This window comes from Microcaecilia unicolor, chromosome 6 (assembly GCF_901765095.1).
Source record: "Microcaecilia unicolor chromosome 6, aMicUni1.1, whole genome shotgun sequence".
Classification (NCBI taxonomy): Eukaryota; Metazoa; Chordata; class Amphibia; order Gymnophiona; family Siphonopidae; genus Microcaecilia; species Microcaecilia unicolor.
The window spans coordinates 313,408,407-313,423,540 of record NC_044036.1 but is presented as its reverse complement, the minus strand read 5'-3'; positions in this window follow the sequence as shown (position 1 = coordinate 313,423,540).

Genomic DNA, 15,134 nt, shown 5'->3' with positions numbered 1-15,134 from the left:
CACTTTTGCAAGGTAGGTGGGTTACTACCCCCTTCTCCACACGGATTTTGGTAGTTAGTTCTGTTTTAATTTCCCCCTCTTGGACCTCTTTCTGACTCCAGATCACACGGGGGACTAAAGATATCTATTTCACATAACAGGTTCTGTGTGGTTTCTCCAACCTCCATTGTCACCCAATCACAAGGAGGTCTGCTCTGGGTTTGCATTAGGGGCTGTAATAGAATTCTAATTCCCATAACTACTGCTTTCTGTCTTCCTGGATCTAGGTATACTCTGTGCCATTTATGTTCCCAGATAATGCTCATTAAAATTCTGTCTAAGTTTCTCCAGAAACTGAGTGTATGTGATCTGCCTTGTAAACTAAATGTAAGGTAAAGAGAAGATAGAATAAAGACAGAGATAGGTTTAAATAGATAGATACATTTTATTTCTTACCCAAAGACAAGTCTTCAAGTTGGTACAAATACAGACATCAGACTTTAATCAGGTACATTCAGCAGACAGATTCTTGGTACAATCGGACAGAGCTTCGCCGTCTGAGATAAGCGTTGGGGCAGATACCAAAGCTATGGCAGATTGTCCCCTCTTTTATACACAACCTCTCCATAGAAGTCAATGGTGGGAAACCTAGCTCTCAATTTCTGAGATGATACGTTCCCACGCGGGCTTATCAGTATGTTTTGGGAACAAGTTCTTTTTTTCACATCTCATTTCTGAGACACCTGTTCCCTGTTGCAATAGTTTTCACATACTTTTCACACCATCTTAAGAACTCTGTATAACCCTGTATAACCTCTGTTGCCTTTTATACAAAACTCATAGACTCCATTTTGTTCATCTGATTTAAAGTGACAGCTGTACCAGTTTGTGTCAGAACTCATGGTTCAGACCTGCTTTTTACAGATATTTGGCCTAGTCAGTACTTTTAGTTATCTTAGGCTTCATAGCCTTGGCCCTCACTATTCCAGTGGTAGATCCAAAGCTAGGCCATATATTAACAGTTCATAGCAATCCTGGAAACAGCGACCTTCAGTACCCGATCCTGCAAAATTTGGAGCCTAAAGCAATCATACTACAGCAGAGGTTTTCAATCCAGTACTCGGGGCCCACCCAGCCAGTCGGGGTTTTCAATGGTGTGCGCACCGAGGACTAGGTTGAAAATCTTGTATTAAAAGGCTCTCTGAAAAGAGGAACCGGCCGTAGTTTAATGCTCCGGAAAGGAGCTAAACAGAAATGTCAGTCAACGATTTGCTGCAAAAGTAGTTGAAATAAAAGTCAAGTCTTCACCTTTAAAATCTCAGTAATTGAAGCAGAGACGGCGTTCAAATGCATCCCTCTAATTTCTGCAACACCATATCCAGTTCCGTGTTCATTTAAGTTTATACTAATTTTGTTACCACTTTATCGCCACTGTATCATTAGGCAAACTATAATTTATTCTTGTGTAATTGCCTTTTAGAAATATTATTGTAATGCTATACAACCTTAAAAAAAACACCTCTGGACAATAAAAGTGTGTAAGTTTATGACTATGCACCAATTCAATCTGTTAATTCCTGCTTTCTTTCAAATTAAGGGGTGATGGGAGCCACAAAAAAAAAATCAAACTATGTGGAAGTTAGGCAATCGCCTAAGTAATACCAAAATAACTGTTTTTGACCTGCATATATAAACACATGTATCCTAGTTTGTAATGTTATTAGTCCAGTAAGCTAGTTTAGCTGGTGCCTTGGCATAGCATTGTATTCCTACGTATTACATTATTTTACCTAATATTAGGAAACTGCATACTTTTTGCTAAAACCTGAAGTGCATGCAGAGCTAAATCAGAGGAACAGCCAGATTCCCCACATCTCACAAGGAAGGTGGTCTCGGCCAAAAAACAGTTTCCCCTATATGGTCTGGGATTTCCCTACCGGCTGATAGCCAGAGGTGGTCAGGGCTCAGGTTTATCCTTGAGTGCTTTTTTTCTATTTTGGCGCCCATTTTTCCCCTCCAACTTTTCTCCTTGACTCTCTGCCTTTTCATCTCTTTTATTGGGATTGTTGGCCTTTTTTCAGGCAAAAGAAGCTCTGCAGCTAGGCAGAGCACCAAAGACAGACAGGAAGGATTTTTGGAGTATGCTGTATTCCTGACAACTGTGCTCATCACCTCAATCCTATGAGATGCATTGATCTACAGTATGCAAATAAAAGTTACTTTACTTAAATTAAATGTCTGAGTGTTATCTGCATGTATCTCTGAGAAACTTAAGGAACTGTAATAGCCTTGGAGAGACAGTTTAGACTGCAAGCAGTAAGAGTTTACAAGCAGGCTGCCTCATGACCCAGATTGGGAAGGCAGGATAGGCTGGAAGAGAGCTTGTGGGTTAGTTGCATGCAGAGCTCAAAGTGTAGCCAGCTGCCTAAGGGCTCACATCAAATGGTTCCAGAAGTGGGGCTTCCCTAAAGATATCTTGCAGATAACACAACTGTGCATGCTACTGTAAACAGATGTGTGGATTATTGTTTGCATTTGTAGAAATGTTTAAATTCGGTGCAAGGCAGCTGCAATTTACTATGCCACACCCTTTCAGGGCCCTGACATGGTACCATTTACTGCAGGCATGCGGACCCAAATAATTAAGCAGCAAGCCCCTGCACACATGAAAGGCACACTCCTAAGTATGCTGGAACACAGGGAATGGCTATTTTAGATGTCACGTTCTTGCTAGGACAGCTGGAAGATATCGGTGTCCCCTCCCAGTTTAGGCAAACACCTGCAGTTAGTAAGAATGGTCAGACAAAGTGGAAGGTAAAAGGCATAACCAGAAGGCAAATGTTCAGTGACTTACTGAAATCAGGTGTTGCTAGAAAAGTGATTGATAAGCAGCCAGACTGCTGTGTTAAAGCTTTGGAAAGAAAAATGACAGACAACAAAGAAACATGAGGAGGGGGAGGAAACAAAGCCCACTGCTCTCCTGGCAGAGGGAACTCAGACACAGAGCAGGTTATATCCTGATTTAGGGCAATAGCAGACCCCCTCCCCCACACAATGACAATTTGGCAGATCTCCTGTTTCAATAGTGGGGACAGGAGATCTAAGCCCACATGATGACCCACACACTCAAGCTATGAGAGACACGGAAACACAGAAGAGATCCTTTTGAATGGTGAAACTGTTTTTGTAAATGGTTGTGGACTTGCCCACCCATCCCCTTGTCTAAAAGGGCAAGTGGCAGTGGGCCCCTCCCCTTCATTTACAATTGCAGTGTCTGTTCATGACATGCGGAAGGGCCTGCTGAGCGCTAACCGCTCTGTATCTAAGATACCGACTGTATCTAAGATTATGTAATGACTTTTCATATTAACACCCTGTAAGCCACATTGAGCCTGCAAAAAGGTGGGATAATGTGGGGTACAAATGCAATAAATAAATAAATAAACAGTGCACACATCAGTGGCGTAGCCACAGGTGGGCCTGGGTGGGCTGAGGCCCACCCAACAGCAGCACACATTTAGTGGTAGCTGGTGGGGATCCCCAACTCCGCCAGCTGAAGACCTCCTCCTGATGGTGCTGAAAACATTGCTCTCCACTTCAGAAGTCTGAGCTTCCTAAGCTGCCAATACTGGCAACTGCGCATGCTCAGTTTTTAGCGCATGCCTGCTGCAGGCTGCCAAGGTAGAGAGCAGTGTTTTCTTGCCAGCTGAGATATTTTTTTTAAGTTGGGTGGGGGAGGGGGGGAGAATACTTGTGCCCACCCATTTCTTGTCTAGGCCCACCCAAAATCTGCTGTCTGGCTACGCCCCTGGCACACATACTGTGGGACCTTTGGTCCTGACAGACACATACAGGAAGTTTATCCCTTTAAGCAGAGTATGAGATGCCATGCAAAACAGTATTTCTTGACAGGGGGAAACACAGAAATAAGAGAAGTGGTGAGAGAATTATTGCAGATGAACTTCAATTGATCTGCTCTAATTTCCTATCATAATTCAGGGCCAGATGCACTAAACTTAACGAGCCAGCAATGTTGTTTTTAAACCAGTTCTACTGAACTCAACCCATCAGTGGCTCCTTTCCGCACAGGGCACACAATGGCCAGGGGGCTCCTATGTACTTCCCAGAGGCCTATATTACATTTGTGGGAGAAGAGCCTATAGTTGGCTACCGTGCCAATGAAACCTGTTTCCCGGGCAAGGTAATGCCAGCAGTCCGCATATCAAAGCGGCTACCACGTGAAAAATAAGACATATACGTGAATTGGTATCAGACAATGAACATTTTTGGTTTGCTTTATTCCACAAGTGTAGGAATGCTTGTAAATAGAGTAAAATGCCTATGCAGAAATATGGATAAGATAATCAATGAAACCAAAGATGCTATAGAAGACTTTAATGAGGAAATTGCCCAAATTAGGAAAGTGACACTGCAAAATCATTTAGCATTAGACTTTGTACTAGGAGGAATCTGTGCCATGGTAGGGCAGGAATGTTGTACCTATATCTCAGACAATGATGATATCATACAAGGTCATCTAGACAAAATGTCAGAATTCCAAGATGAAACAAGAAAATTAGGAAAAACAGCTTGGAGCCCTTTTACTTTGTTAGGTGAAGGCCTATCATACATACTAACAGGACTCCTGCAATAGATAATCATAGGCCTAATTATTCTACTTATTCTGTACTTATATATATTCTCAAATTTATATTATGTTCCATAGGATACCTTTGTGAGCCTAACTTCCAAGAGGTGGAATGATGAGAACCGCAAAAAAAAAAAAACCAACTATGTGGTAGTTAGGCAATCGCCTAATACCGAATGACCTGTTATTGACCTGCATATATTATTATTCATTGCATTTGTATTCCACATTTTCCCACTTCTTTGCAGGCTCAAACACATGTATCCTAGTTTGTAATGTTATTAGTCCAGTAAGCTACTTTAGCTGGTGCCCGGGCAGCTGTGTAGACATGGCATTCTATGTATTACATTATTTTAGCTAATATTACTACTACTACTACTATTTAGCATTTCTATAGCGCTACAAAGCATACGCAGCGCTGCACAAACATAGAAGAAAGACAGTCCCTGCTCAAAGAGCTTACAATCTAATAGACAAAAAATAAATAAAGTAAGCAAATCAAATCAATTAATGTGAACGGGAAGGAAGTGCATTCTGAGCTAAGTCAGAGTAAAAGCCAGATTCCTCACATTCCTTTCCATCTGATAAGAAAGGAGGTCTCAACCAGAAAACAGTTTCCCCTATATGGTCAGGGATTTTCCTATTGGTTGATAGCCAGCCTGGGGTAGTCAGGGATGAGTTATATCAAGTGCCTTTTTCTATTTTGGCGCCCATTTTTCCCCTCCATCTTTCTTGTTGACTCTCTGCCTTTTCATCTCTTTGATGGGATAGTTGGTCTTTTTCATGCAAAGGAAGCTCTGCAGCGAGGCAGAGCTCCGAAGACAGACAGGAAGGATTTTTGGAGTTTGCTGTTTCTATATGATGCTGGTTCCTGGCTTCTAACTTGTATTCCTGACAACTGTGCTCATCTCAATCCTGTGAGATACATTGATCTACAGTATGCAAATAAAAGTTATTTTACCTATATTAAATGTTCAAACATTATCTGCACATATTTATGGGAAACTTAATAGCCATGGAGAGACAGTATAGACTGCAAGCAGTAAAGAGCTTACAGCAGGCTGCCTCATGACCCAGACTGGGAAGGCAGGATACATGTAGCTGAGAGCTTGTAGTAGAGGCTGTCTAGCTGGCAGGCCATAGAGGCTGTGGATTAGTTGCATGCAGAGCTCAGTGTAGGCTGCTGCCTAGGGGCTCACATTAGGGGAAAAGCCAGTACTTTACAGCTGGGCTGGTTTATGAATAGTTTTGTGCAAGAAAATTTTATTTTATTTTTTGTTACATTTGTACCCCACGCTTTCCCACTCATGGCAGGCTCAATGCGGCTTACATGGGGCAATGGAGGGTGAAGTGACTTGCCCAGAGTCACAAGGAGCTGCCTGTGCCTGAAATGGGAGTCGAACCCACTAGCAACATTCCATGTAGAAGTCGGCCCTTGCAGATCACCAATGTGGCCGCGCAGGCTTCTGCTTCTGTGAGTCTGACGTCCTGCACATACGTGCAGGACGTCAGACTCACAGAAACAGAAGCCTGCACAGCCTTCTACATGGAATGTTGCTAGTGGAATAGCAACATTAACATTCCATGTAGAATCTCCAATAGTAGCAACATTCCATGTAGAATCTCCAATAGTATCTATTTTATTTTTGTTACATTTGTACCCCGCGCTTTCCCACTCATGGCAGGCTCAATGCGGCTTACATGGGGCAATGGAGGGTTAAGTGACTTGCCCAGAGTCACAACAAGCTGCCTGTGCCTGAAGAGGAAATCGAACTCAGTTCCTCAGGACCAAAGTCCACCACCCTAACCACTAGGCCACTCCTCCACTCTAAATGGCCTAACAATAATAAAAAAAAAAAGAATTTGACCTACTAAGTGATTCTGAAAGACCTCAGAAATTGGTCTTTTCTTTTTTTTTTTGTAAAGCAAGAAGTAATTTCATGCTATGGGAGCTGTTCAGTCTACTTATTAAAGACAGTATACCCTTAATGTTAGTACATTTGTGCTTTGGTTAATAAAGCAAAGAACATAAGAATAGCCATACTGTGTCAGAGCAATGGTCCAGTTAGCCCAGTATCCTATTTCCAACAGTAGCCAATCCAGGTCACAAGTACCTGGCAGAAAATTAGTAGCAACATTCAATGCTACCAATCCCCGTGCAAGCAGTGGCTTCCCCCATGTCCGTTTCAATAACGGACTATTGACTTTTCCTGCAGGAACTTGTCCAAACCTTTTTTTAAACCCAGATATACTAACCGCTGTTACTACATCCATCGGCAGCAAATTCTAGAGTTTAACTATTCTTTGAGTGAAAAAATATTTCCTCCTATTTGTTTTAAAAGTATTTCCATGTAATTTCATTGAGTGTACCCTGTTTTTTGAAAGGGTGAAAAAAATCAATTCACTTTTACCTGTTCTACATCACTCAGAATTTTATAGACCTCAATCATATGTGCCCTCAGCCGTCTCTTTTCCAAGCTGAACAGCCCTAACCTCTTTAGCCTTTCTTCATATGGGAGGAGTTCCATTCTCTTTATCATTTTAGTCATTCTTTGATCATTTCCTAATTCCACTATATCTTTTTTGAGACAGGGACCAGAACTAAATGCAATACTCAAGGTGAGGACACACCATGCAGCAATAGAGGCTTACTAATGGGAATTCTCAGTAAAGAGAATACAAACACACCGACTGACATCTCCTAGTGGTGGTATGCTCACATAGCTCAGGGAAGCTTTACAGACACAAGTCAAGAGTATGCAGTTTTCCCAACTAAAGGGCTGCTTGGTACTTCCATTTGAATGCAGTTACTAATCTTGCTGCTAATAAAGGTAACTTGGGAGGTCTCTTCCACCCAAGCTCCTTTTTGATGTCCCAGATATTCTAATAACATGGTGTCCTCTGTAAATGGCAAGTATGTTCCTATGATGCTTTGAATTTTGGTATACACTTCCACCCAGAAAGTCCGTATAACTGGACAGTCCCACCACTTGTGGTCAAAGGTCCCTTGTTGGTCACATCCTCTCCAGCAAAGGTCAGGGACTTCAGTATGTATACCATGTACAATCACTGGCATTACAAACTGAATATCTAAACGAGACAAGCAGTATGACACCTTTGGTATACAATCCCATATCATCTGCCATTCTTCTTGTGATTTTTGAACTCCTATTTCTAGTTTTCATTTTTGCTGATATGGTTTTGTCACTTCAAACTTTTTTTTTGGCCTACCAGCAGTTTGTATAAAACAGCTAGCATTCCCCTCTCTCCCATTCATACATAAACCTTTCTAATGCAGTTAATTCAGTCTTATCCAATGTCGTTATGCTCATATTAGCCCTCTCCTCAAGTCACTTCACTGGCTCCCAATCCATTTCCGCATACAGTTCAAACTCCTCTCACTGACTTATAAGTGCATTCACGCTGCAGCTCCTCAGTACATCTCCTCTCTCCCTACACTCCTCCCCAGGAACTCCATTCACTAGGTAAATCTCTCTTTTCTGCACCCTTCTCCTTCACTGCTAACTCCAGACTCCGTTCCTTTTATCTTGCTGCACCATATGCCTGGAATAGACTTCCTGAGCCAATACGTCAAGTTCCAGCACTGGCCGTCTTCAAATCTAAGCTAAAAGCCCACCTTTTTGATGCTGCTTTTAACTCCTAACCCTTATTCACTTGTTCAGTACCCTTATTTTATCATCCTCACTTTAATATTCCCTTATCTCTTGCTTGTCTGTCCTAATTAGATTGTAAGCTCTGTCGAGCAGGGACTGTCTCTTTATGTTCAAGTGTACAGCACTGCGTACGTCTAGTAGCGCTATAGAAATGATAAGTAGTAGTAGTAGTAGTAATGTTGCATGCTTTAAAAACCCATGATAAGAGGTATTTTGCCATATAGCTTTTGATGAAATGGCAAACAGGAGAAGAAGCAAGGCACAGCCCTGTCTGGTCCCCCTCCTGAGTGCAAAAGGCTCTATAAGTTTACCATTTACTTTTATTGTAGCTTTGGGAGATTTATAGACACCTTGTGTAAAAAAAAAAAAAAGGTGAGGCTAAAAATTGAGAACTCAACAGAGTAAGAATACTCACGCCACCCTGTCAAAGGCCTTCCCTGCATCTAATGCCAACATGAGCGTGGGTTCAGCTTTCTGACCCTATACTAAGTGGATAACAGGGGACACAAGAGGCAGAAGATTTGCAATGTAAACACAGCTGAACAAAACGGCAGATCCACAACTATAGAGGAGCAAAAAGCAAGAATTCAAACAATCATATGTGCCTGATGTGGTCACATTTCGCCAGAATGCTGCGTTAGAGGCACTACTAGAGAAGTTAAATCAAAAAGCACGCTTTTCTCTACAGTAGTAGCGAAGATGAATTAGCCTTGCAGCAAATCTTCCAAAGGGTGCTTTTTGATCTTCTATATTTGTAGGTCTGCTGTTCTGCTAAATGGATAATATTCAGTACCTGTATGACATTCTGCCCAGCTATAAATCCCATCTAGTCTTTGTTATTAAGCCTTCCTATCACTAACCTGGTTGCCAATATTTTGGATAATAATTTCATATCTACATTTAATAAAGAAATTGGATGGTACGAGCTGCAGACCTCAGGCTCTTTTCCTGCCTTATGGAAGATGGTAATGTTTGCATTTTGGAAGGATTCTCCCTTCTGACAATGCCAGGTTAAGAACTTTTAACAAAGGTCTTTGTATTATTGGCCAAAACGTTTTAATAAAATTCTATCAGTAACCTGTTCGGGCCTGCAACTTTATCCATCAGTGTACTCTTAATAATTCTTCAGTTGTGATTTGTGAATCCGACATTTCTTTACTCTCTCGACTAAGGGACTTATTCTGCAATAGGAATGTAAATTTATTCATCTGATCTTCTGTACGTGTTCCTTCTGATATATAAAGCCCCAAGTAGTATTCCACAAAACAATTGCTACCTGCTTTTCCTCTTTGTGTAAAAGTTCCAACTTACCTTGCACTGCAGCTGTTCTATGATATCCTCTTTGCCAGTTATGAAGCCAAACATTTATCAATTTTCATTCCACTCATGTAATTTCCAAAGTCTAATTTTTTTTTTAAATACGCTGCAGTTTGCATGTCCGGTATCTGTAACCTGCTTAGTAAGCACCTTTGACGAATTTTGCTTGTGCAAATACGTTAGGTTCCTTAAACATTTTAACAAGGGAGGTCTTTTATGTAAAATATTTTTCTTCTCCTTAGTCCCTAATACATTTTCTCCTAAATACTGACTTCATTGCTTCCCATAGTGTTAGCACATCTACATAAGCAGTCTCAATAATTTGAAAATAATCTGACAAACATGTTCTTAATTCTTTTTCACATTCTTTATCCTGCAATAATGCCATGTTAAGAGTCCATGCTCCCAACCCAAAATGCTTCTTAGGATCATAAGTAAAAATACAGGTCTGGGCTAGTGATTAACCCTATGTCACAGGCATGTATTGCATTCATTAGGCTACAGTCTACTTAAAAAAAATCTATTCTGGAATATGTATTATGGGTGGAAGAATAACAGGTATAATCTAAACTCTTTGGGTGCAAATATCTCCAAAAATCCTTTAAACAATATTCTGAACATAGTTCCTGCATTTGATTACGGTTATTCATCTTCTCCCCTCCTCCCCCTCCCACACAACTAACAGATTAATTGGGTAATGACCAAAGTCTCTGCCCAACACTATAGGTAGTAATTACCACCTCAAAAACATCAACATCTTTGCTAGGTACATACTCAAATACCAAACAAAATTTCCACCCCTCCTACTTGGATCTCAATTGCCACGCATCTACCCCTTTTGACCTTCCATACTCCGTTAGTTTTGTTCACTATTGATTTGCCTGTAACCACTCCTGCACTATTAGAGAAGCCTCTGGAAGTGTAAACCTCCTTTACCCATTTATCTCTAAGGTTCTTATCCTTCCTAAGGTGAGTATCTTGTAGCAAATATACATCCACCCCTATTTTGTCCAATACCAATTTCTTTCTACATATGTTTCTAGACCCCATACATTGTAAGATATGAAACATTTTATATTAACAAAAACAAATCGAGCCATGTTGACTCCTTTGATTATGGAAAAAGTCAGTCCGTATCCTTCTCCCTGCCACTGAGATAGTACAGAACCTATATTTTTGTTGTAAGTTTCCCATCATATTCATTATTAACTCTGAAGTTTCACTCATCCAACCCTCAAGTCAAAACATCATATACAGTAACATATCAACTGTTTAAACTTTAACAACTAGACATTTTTAATTGATATTGAGGGCTCCCTTCAGGGATGTGCCTTCACCTGGTATTTCAGATGATGTAGACCACACTTGTAATCCTCCCTCCCATAACATGAGAAACCACAGCCTAGTCCACTTCCAGTTTGTACCAGAATCTGCTGACACACTCTTTAGTTGTCCACACCTCTAAAACGACTCCCTCTTAAATGCTGGGAGTCAAGAATTATTCATCTGTCTCCTATAAGATAATGCCAAGTGGTTGCACCAACATGGTAGTAAGTCGTTTCAAGAGGTTGCTACACAATGCACTCCTTTACCAGATACCTGTTCTGCAGGAATGGATCCTGACTTTGCTATTTTCTTGCCCACTTATTATTAGTTTCCCCCAGCGCTGTTCTGCCCCTTTCACACCAGGGCAATTTATCACCAGTGGGTCATCTGGGAAATGACACTGTAAAAACTTTTGTGCTTCTTTTAGGTCCACAAACAGTATCTACTCACCACTCCACCATACTTTTAATTTTGCTGGGCGTAAGATAGCAAACTAAGTGTTACGCCTATGCAAGTTTTTTTTAACATCTTTTTATTTATTGCATTTGTATCCCACATTTTCCCACCTATTTGCAGGCTCAATGTGGCTTACATAGTTTTAATAACATTGTCATTCTAGGGTATCAGATACAGTTAGTATTGTGCCGAGATTAAGTAGGGAAGAGAGAAGAAGAAGGGAGTGATTAGGGTAGTTATAGAAGGTGGGTTTTCATAACTGAGAAGGTTGGTGAGGTGGATTAGTGAGGTTATCGGTTCGCGTTGTAGGCTTTGTTGAAGAAGTATGTCTTCAGGGCTTTGCGAAAGATGGTTATTTCGTTGATTGTTTTCAGGTCTGTAGGTAGTGCATTCCATAACTGCGTGCTCATGTAAGAGAAGGTAGTGGCATGCATCAGCTTGTGTTTTAGTCCTTTACAGCTGGGGAAGTGCAGGTTGAGAAATTTGCGGGATGATCTTGTGGCGTTTCTGGGAGGTAGGTCCACGAGGTTTAGCATGTATATTGGGGCGTCTGCGTGAATGATTTTGTGTACAATCGTGCAGACCTTGAATGCAATTTGTTCCTTAAGTGGGAGCCAGTGAAGTTTCTCTCTTAAGGGTTTTGCACTTTCATATTTGGTTTTTCCAAATACAAGTCTGGCGGCAGTATTCTGGGCAGTTTGTAGTTTTTTGATAGTCTGTTCTTTACAGCCAGCATACAGTGCATTGCAGTAGTCCAGATGACTTATTACCATTGACTGTACCAGGGTAAGGAAGATGCGTCTCAGGAAGAACGGTTTTACTCTTTTGAGTTTCCACATGGAGTAGAACATCTTTTTCATCCAGTTCTGTGTTGTATTCCTGAACAAGTATATATTGGTGTGTCTATATTTCAAGGGCCCATTCTTTTTTGTCATCTGTAGCGAAAACTTTTTGTGCTTATAATTTAAAACTTTTGCTAGCAATGGGCACAGTCCAGCACTCACTGGTGGAGGTTATCTTGGAACTCTATCAGCCCTATCGACTAACAGGTCTGTCAGAGGGGCAGCAGCTGTGAACAAGTTTTTAAACATGAATTTCAAAAATGCCTTTGGGCGATATTTTTCTACTCCTTCCGGTAGGCCCACAATCCTTATATTTGACCTACATGATCTATTCTCTAAGTCATGAATGTTACTTATAAATCTTTGGAGCACTGTCCTTTGTGACAATGTTTCTTGTCGAAGAGTTGTTATATCATTTTCTGTCACAGATATTTTTTGTTCCACTTGCTCAATGCTTACAAAAGCGTTCCTTATCTCAGCTTGAGCTCCCATAAGGTCTGCCTGTATCTGGACGAGAGAACCCTGTAACAGCACCATACCTTCTACTATGGTGGACAGAATCATCTTCATTATCAGTCGATGTCATCTGATGTACTGTTGAAGGGGGTTTCATCTCACCAGGGAGAGCCGTACTTGAGTTTGCCAGCAAGGATGTGGCCAGCTGCCTCCCAGTATATCTTAGGATCGCATGCACTCAGCCATGGTTTATTGCTAGATTGTTTTTCCTGTTTTAGCGGCTGATGCTGTACATCCAACAGCTTTTTAGCCTCCAGTCTTATCTGTGAAGACTTTATAAACAAAATGCAGTCTAAAATCTGGCCCTGACTCAGTTTTTTAAGCAGTTTGTGGTTAGCAGCAAGGGAGCTCCTCAAGAGCTGTCTGGTCTTTAACTGGACATCACCTTCTGTTGAGGTTCTTGAGATATTAGGGAAGTGTTTCGAGGGTCAGAGGAGTTCTGTAATAAGGATAAGGATGAACTCTCCACAAGTTGTACCTGACAGAGTTGCAGTACAACAGAGGGCAGACTCAAGAAAAATGTCAGGAAGTATTTTTTCACGGAGAGAGTAGTGGATGCTTGGAATGCCCTCCCGCGGGAGGTGGTGGAAACGAAAACGGTAACGGAATTCAAACATGCGTGGGATAAACATAAAGGAATTCTGCTCAGAAAGTATGGATCCTAAGGAGCTTAGATGAGATTGGGTGGCAAAGTCGGTGGCGGGAGACGGAGATGGTGCTGGGCAGGCTTATACGGTCTGTGCCAGAGCCGATGGTGGGAGGCGGGACTGGTGGTTTGGAGGCGGGGATAGTGCTGGGCAGACTTATACGGTCTGTGCCAGAACCGGTGGTGGGAGGCGGGGCTGGTGGTTGGGAGGCGGGGATAGTGCTGGGCAGACTTATACGGTCTGTGCCCGGAAAAGGACAGGTACAAATCAAGGTAAGGTATACACAAAAAGTAGTGAGTTTATCTTGTTGAGCAGACTGGATGGACCGCGCAGGTCTTTTTCTGCCGTCATCTACTATGTTACTATGATTGAGAATGCCTCGTGAAGGTTGGTGCAGGAAGGGATGTTTATGGTTGCAAAATAGGTATGGGGTGAGCGCAATGAACTTGCGTTTCTCATGTTCTACTGTGGAAGCTATAGGGCCTGCTGGAGGTAGTCTTTCGAGCGACTTCTTCTGCTCCTACTCTGAATATGCGGTGGCTTTAAGGGAAGGAGCCGTTTTATTGTGCGTATGGATGCCGTCGGACTTGCTTTTTTTGAATGTTTGCACTGTCTGCCAAGTGGGCCACATTGAGAGCATCAGAAGGCCGAAACACTAGTGCACATGCTGGCGGACTCAATGTTCTGAAAGTCACGTTTGCAGCACGCAGGAGCTGCAGCTTCAGTAGCACCAGTGTCATAAAAAAAGCATGGAGCAGAGCTGGTGTGAAAGTGTACCTGTTTCTGTGGTAGACTGGTAGCTGGTGTAATGTTAACACCTAGTCTGCTGGCACGTACTGAAGCTACCACCTGAGAAGTTACCCCTGCAAGTGCCAGGTTCAGGCCCATTGGGAGGGCAGAGAGCCTGGAGTCTGAGAACCAGTGGGGGTTGATCCCAGTGGGGTTCTGCTATAGTGGTAGGTTTTGAGGTTTTCTTTTTTATATATTAGAAAAAATATAACATAAAAACATAAGCAAAGCCATGCTGGGATAGACAAGTCCAGTATCTTGTTTCCAACAGTGGCCAATCTAGGTCACAAGTACTTGGCAAGATCCCAAAAGAGTAAAACAGTTTATGCTGCTTTCCTAAGTCCATGAAACTTTTTTTTTTTTTTTAGGAAATTATCCAAACCTTTCTTAAACCCTGCTAAGCTAACTGCTTTTACTACATTTTCTGGCAACAAATTCCAGAGTTTAATTACACACCATGTGAAGAAACATTTTCTCTGATTTGTTTTAAATTTACTACTTAGTAGCTTCATTGCGTGCCCCTACTATTTTTTGAAAAGAGTAAACAATAGTTCTGCAAGTTCATTCGGTCCAGTCGATTTTCTACTCTTCAATTTGTCACATTGCCCCATTACATCTTCCAGGTTTACAGAGATTTGATTCAATTTGTCTGACTCGTCAGCACTGAATACCATATATGGCACAGGTATCTCTCCTACATATTCCGCGGTGAAGAATGAAGCAAAGAATTCATTTACTCTCTCCACTATGGCTTGTCTTCCTTGAGTGCCCCCATTTTACCCCTCTGTCATCTAGCGGTACAACAGATTCTTTTGCCGGCTTCTTGCTTTTAATATACCTAAAAAAAAGTTTTTACTATATGTTTTTGCCTCCAACACCATCTTCTTTTCAAAGCCTCTCTCTGCATTCCTTATCAGCGCTTTATTTATTTTATTATTTA